The 5,861-nt window shown below is 27.6% G+C and overlaps 1 protein-coding gene across 1 annotated transcript in view; it reads left to right on the forward strand.

Moving 5' to 3' along the window:
- LOC135929034 (phenylalanine--tRNA ligase alpha subunit-like) overlaps positions 1-5,861 on the forward strand; it is a 46,655-nt gene that overhangs the window by 26,356 nt on the left and 14,438 nt on the right. The gene's annotated exons all lie outside the window — the stretch shown is intronic.

The raw sequence follows: 5,861 nt of genomic DNA on the forward strand, positions 1-5,861 counted from the left end.
TTGATAACTTAGGGATATTTTTACTTTCGTTGATAATTGTAAGTTTTGTATTAGGATTAACAATAGGAAGAAATACAATGTATATAAGGATTGAAAATAGATAAGTAAAAAAGATTAAGAGCATTATGTTCTAAATGCAAACTAGGAGGGCATTCACAGGAGAAATGTATTAAATGACTAATTGAAATTAAGAATAATGTAATAAATAATAATATTGATAGTTTAGCTGATTTTTTAAACTATAATTTAGGTATAAATGAAACAAAAATGGGTAATTTTAATTATGAAAAAAGTGGAAGAGAAATTGAAACAAAAAATGTATGTAAAATAATTAAAAAAGATGATAGAAGTAAATGCCCGAGGATTAAGATAAGAATAGGTGAAAGTGAAACATTTTTTTTTATTAGATACAGAGCCGAGATTAGTTTAGAGTAAAAGATTTTAATAAATGTCATCCAGAAGAAAATTTCACAGCAAGAAGAATAAGAGCTCTACAATTAGGTGCTAGTATTGTTAAGATTTTAGACTTTTATATGATTGAATTGTTAGATAAATAAGGAGATAAAGATAAGGATTACACCATTAAAGATAAAACCTGAATGACATTAAGAATATAGGTTCTGATTATAATGGGTTGTCTTTGTTTGAAAACGTCCGTGAATGTAACTGGAAAAATAATACAAAGCGAAAATAATGATCAGAATGAGTTACCTAGTGTGGGAGTTAAACAGGATTTTGAGAAATCGAATACCAGAATTTTTGATTAGACATAGAAGTAACATGGAAGAGAATAAAGTATCAAGAGATAAGTCCAATAGAAGTAGATTCAGTCGAAGTCAAACAATAAGATATTAAGAATAAGGTAGAACTTGATTTTGAGGATAATTTCATCAAGGTAATAAAGAATATATTGAATAGGTACAATCAGTGGCCCCTACACTTTTTGAGGGATGGAAGCAGAATACCCCCTGAAAAGTACCCCCCCCCTCCCCCACGAAAAAATATTTAATTATTTTTTGACACCCATAATCAAAAGTTGAATACATAATATAAATAAAATGTAAAAAAATATATACTTTAAAAATATTTTAAATTAATAATTTAGATAAATTAGGGGAAGAGAAAGCGAAAGAATTTATAATTTCATCAATATTTAATTGTTTAAATAAATTTTTTTCCATTGATAAAGTGGTTAAATTATTGAGAAATAAATTTTTCATGATGGTGCTACGAAATCTTGTTTTAATTAATTTAATTTTACTCATGACCCTTTCGGCAGTACATGAGGTAATAGGAATGGTTAATAAATATTTATATAAAATTGTTAAATTAGGGAAAGCAGAAAAATTTAAAAGTAGACTCTAAGGTAAAATAAAAGAATAGTTCTGAATCATAAGTCTCAGAATTATCATCATCAGAAGAAGAAGCTAAATATATTAGTATAAATATTTTAATTAAATAAATTCACAATTCTCAGAATCTATTAGATTCTTTAACCTCTAGATCACGAGTAATATTTACTCCCCTGTTTTAGCCATCTTATAAATATTTCGAAACTTCAACATTTCTTCAAAAATTTGACTTAAATTTAAATGATAAAATTCACATATATCCTCTATTTCATTTTTACAATTGACTTTTCCGCCATTCCCTTTGGTGTAAAAAATGATGTTTGATTTAAAAATTTCATTGATTCATCATTAAATCTTTCATTAAACTGCATAATAATCAAATCAAAAATCAAGTGCAGCATAAAACACTGGTTTTAAAGCTAAAATAAAAATGATGAAAGTATATACCTCTCCTTTTTGGATTGGAATGTTTGAAGTCTAGAATTTTCAAAACTCCTTCATAAAATCTTGTCATCCAAAAATTCAATGTTTTTATCAATTAGGATTAAAAAATAATGACAATAATTTAAATTATATTTCTCAAATTAATCAGGCAATCTTTTGCCAATTGAATTTGATTTATTGCAAACCAAATATACTTCGAAATGGTTTATAATTTTGTTCAAGCCAAGCTTTTATCAACAATATTTTATCCAAAACACAAAATAAAATAAAATTTTTCTATTCTAAAGACTATAGCACTAGCCATAGTGGAAGTGGCAGGATCTTCAGAATTCTTAATACAAAGCTGCCCTCAAAGCATCATAAAGTAGGAAAAAATTTACAATTACTTTTTATGATGATTGCCAGCTTCTATAAATATAAAATAAACATTTTAAATCGAAACAAATAAGATAATATTACTGAGTGGTATTTTTGATGCGTAGAAATCGTTGCCATTTTTCAGTACATTACTCTGACATGCTTTGGGCACCTCATATCTTTTAACGCCATTAAAATATACAAAAATCTCATCTAATATTCCTAAAACATTTTTGAGTTCTTTAATTGATTGGCAAGATTGAACAATGATTAAATTTAATCGATGACAATAGCACCAAATAAAAGCTGCCTTTGACGCCTCCGCGCTAATCAAAGTCTGCACTCCATTGATTCTTCCACTCATGTTTGAGGCACCATCATAGTTTTGCCCAACTAGGAATTCGAGGGGTAGATTCATGGAGCCAATATGGAAAAAAGCTACTATTACAAAGCTTTTCTTTATATCGTTAAAATTAAGCCCACCATGTCTTTTTCTAATGTGGTCTGTCCATTTATCATCTCTTATATTATGAGATGTGTAATTTTTAATTAAGCATTTGTATTTTTTTGAATATTTTTGGGCATATTTTGAAATTGGAAAAATAATTTTATGACAAGAAATCTTGGATAACAACCTAATTTACTAAGCATCCACCAATTTACGTCAATACATATTAAATTAAATAACAAATGGAGGTGGAGGGTCTTATTATTATATTCATAAACTAGAGATCACTTGATTATGGATGGATGTAGCAAAACAAAAAAAGAATTAAATTTTAATAAAAAAGAAGTACCCCCCACACAAATTTTTAGAAGTTGCTTCGGACCCCCCTCCCCTCCACCCTCGTTGTAGGGGCCACTGGGTACAATGAGGTTTTTAAAGATGAATAGGTACGCTAAGATTTTGAGGTAGATACACGAATAGAGAAAAATTACCGGCCTAAATTTTCTGGCATAAGAAGATTACCGTTTTCTTGTAGAGGAAATAGATAAAGAACTAGACAAATGGCTGAAAGAAGGTATGATAAGACCAATAGTTCATAGTGTATGGGCGACACCATTGGTCCCCGTAAGAAAACAGGATAACAGTTTAAGTCTATACATAGACTATAGGGTATCAGTAAATCCTTGGATAATGAATGTGAAATATCCGTTGTCTAGAAGAGCAATTATTGGCTAATTTAAAGGGAGCAACAATGTTTTCCAAGATAGATTTTTCTAATGCCTACCTACAAATTAAAGAAGTGAGGAAGCAAGTAAGATATTAACCATTACGACGCATAGAGGATTGTTTGCATTCTGCCGATTGCCTTTTGGGTTGAAAGTATCGGCTCCAATATATCAAAGAGGGCCTTTAGTATCTGATCTGACAAAAATTGCTATGATTCATAAGTTATCTTATTTAAATTTATTGTTCTTGTTGAATGTAGATTTTCATATTGAATAACACCTAAAATCTCGATGATATTTTTTTAACCAAATTCAAAATTTAGATCTGTTTTTATATGTCCTTTTATAAAGACATTTATGGAATCTTGTCAGGAGTGTATCTCATAAGACTAAGATCCCACCCCCCGCTAATTTTTTATTTGTAGCTCCCTTTCCAAATTTTGGGAAAGGGATGAGCCCCTCCGCTAAATTTTTTCAAAAGTGCTAGATTTGAATCCTTTTTTTCTAGTTATTGTTATAAAATAAATTTATATAGTCAAATCTTTTTCAAATTATTTTTATAGCCACATAAAAGATAGAGATGAAAAGGTTTTATTTTTCAATTTTACAAGAGGCTACCGCTTCTCTTTATTTATAAGTAGTGGTGATTAATAGCTGCATTTTTAGCAGGCTTTGAGCCAACTTTGGAAAAACCTAATTTTAAGCGAAACTATCATCTTAGACTCGATCGAGGTTTAAACTCAAAGGTATCTTAATTTTGAAAAACATATATTCCTGCCTTAAGTTTTTTGCAAATTTTCTCGACTTTTAGGATTTAGCAGTTTTAACACTACAGTCAAGAAATAGCTCACCTGTAACAAAATCTTTTACATGTATAAATAGGAATTTAAAATTTTAAAATTAGTTTGTTAAGATAAATCATTATTAAGAAATAAAAAATTGGTATAACTTTTCTTTTAGATTCTTCGATGTACATTTGCTAATTATTTTATTTATTTATTGACTAATAGTTAAAAAAAAAATCATTAGGAACATGTTGACAATGAAATATTATGTAGGCTGCGTCTACATGACAGATAATTAGAAGCAACCCCCTACAAAATGTACCTCTACCCATATAAAAAAATCCTAATTAAATTCTCAGGTATTATGATTATTTAGACCAGGAATAACAAATGATCATTAGTTAGTGATAATCAATTAGTTGTTACTAATCATATTCTAAATATTAGCCACGAGCATTTAATTGGCTGGTGATAATCAACTAGTTGTTACTAAACATTCAAGTCACGAGTGTGTAATTTCAAACTACTAAAATGTTTGTAAATGAGTGAGAAATATATATTAATAAATTAAAAGGTTTTTTTTATCGGAAATTCACAAATAGTGTTTATTTTACCCTACCATGGAGGCAAATTGTTCCTTATCACCCTCCCATCCAGATACTGTAGGTAGGTAAATGTACGATTATTTCTACTTTTATTTTTTAAAAAATCCCAAACTAGGATCAAATATGACCTCTCCACTGAGTGGTAAAATTTACTTAATCGTCAATGTTATTAATTTATATTTGATTATTCCAAAATTAAAAGGCCATTAATAATTGAATATAACCTATAATTTAGATTAGATCAATCCCATCATTTAGAAAATTGTAGTATATATTAATATATGACTAGCTATTTTTAAAAGGATTTTAGGTATTCACTATTAAAAAGTTATATCATCGAAAGAATAATTATTATCTTTCATAAAGAAAATTATCACTATTCTAATAAATAAAATTGTAAGTCAATGTATTATATTTATTCTATGATTTCTTTTATTTATCTAACATATAAAAAAAAATACATTATTAAATATCATACAATAAAAAAAGCTTATTCATTTCTACCAGCTTTTTTAAAACTTCGATCTGATTTGAAAAATATAAATTAACTACCTATATTATTTGCATATAAATATTTGAAAAATAATTTTGCAGAATAGGTCTAAGATTTTTCTACATTTAATAAATTTTTCATATTGAAGTAATATTTTATTTACAATATCGTCAATAATTTATAATATTGGCACCAATTGTATAATACTTGATTAAATGGAATAAATATTTTAAAAAGATATTCCAGAGGCCTGAAACGGAACCCGGCCCGGAGCGAGATTTTAAATAGTATTATTTTCATCCGGGCAGGCATAAAAAAGAAGCTACAAACCTAAGCCAGGTCTAAAAAAAAATGTTCTTTACAAAACGGGCTGGGTCGAGTTGATTTTAAATAAATTTAAATTATATTAACTAAGAAAATCGTATAATAGATCTATTGCCGCTCATATTTTCAATTGACCTCTGAAACAATAAAAAAAATACAGCCATAATTATTCGATGTCAAAATTTTAAAAATCCTGACCTGGTTTAAAGATAAATAAAAAACTGAGCCTTATAATTTACAATTATTTTGATTTCAATTTATTAAATTATATTTGACTTTGTTTAGTTATCTATTGAATAATTCATTTGTATTTTTTATATATTTCATG

Source organism: Gordionus sp. m RMFG-2023, chromosome 4 (assembly GCF_954871325.1).
Source record: "Gordionus sp. m RMFG-2023 chromosome 4, tfGorSpeb1-WG-v2, whole genome shotgun sequence".
NCBI lineage: Eukaryota > Metazoa > Nematomorpha > Gordioida > Chordodea > Parachordodidae > Gordionus > Gordionus sp. m RMFG-2023.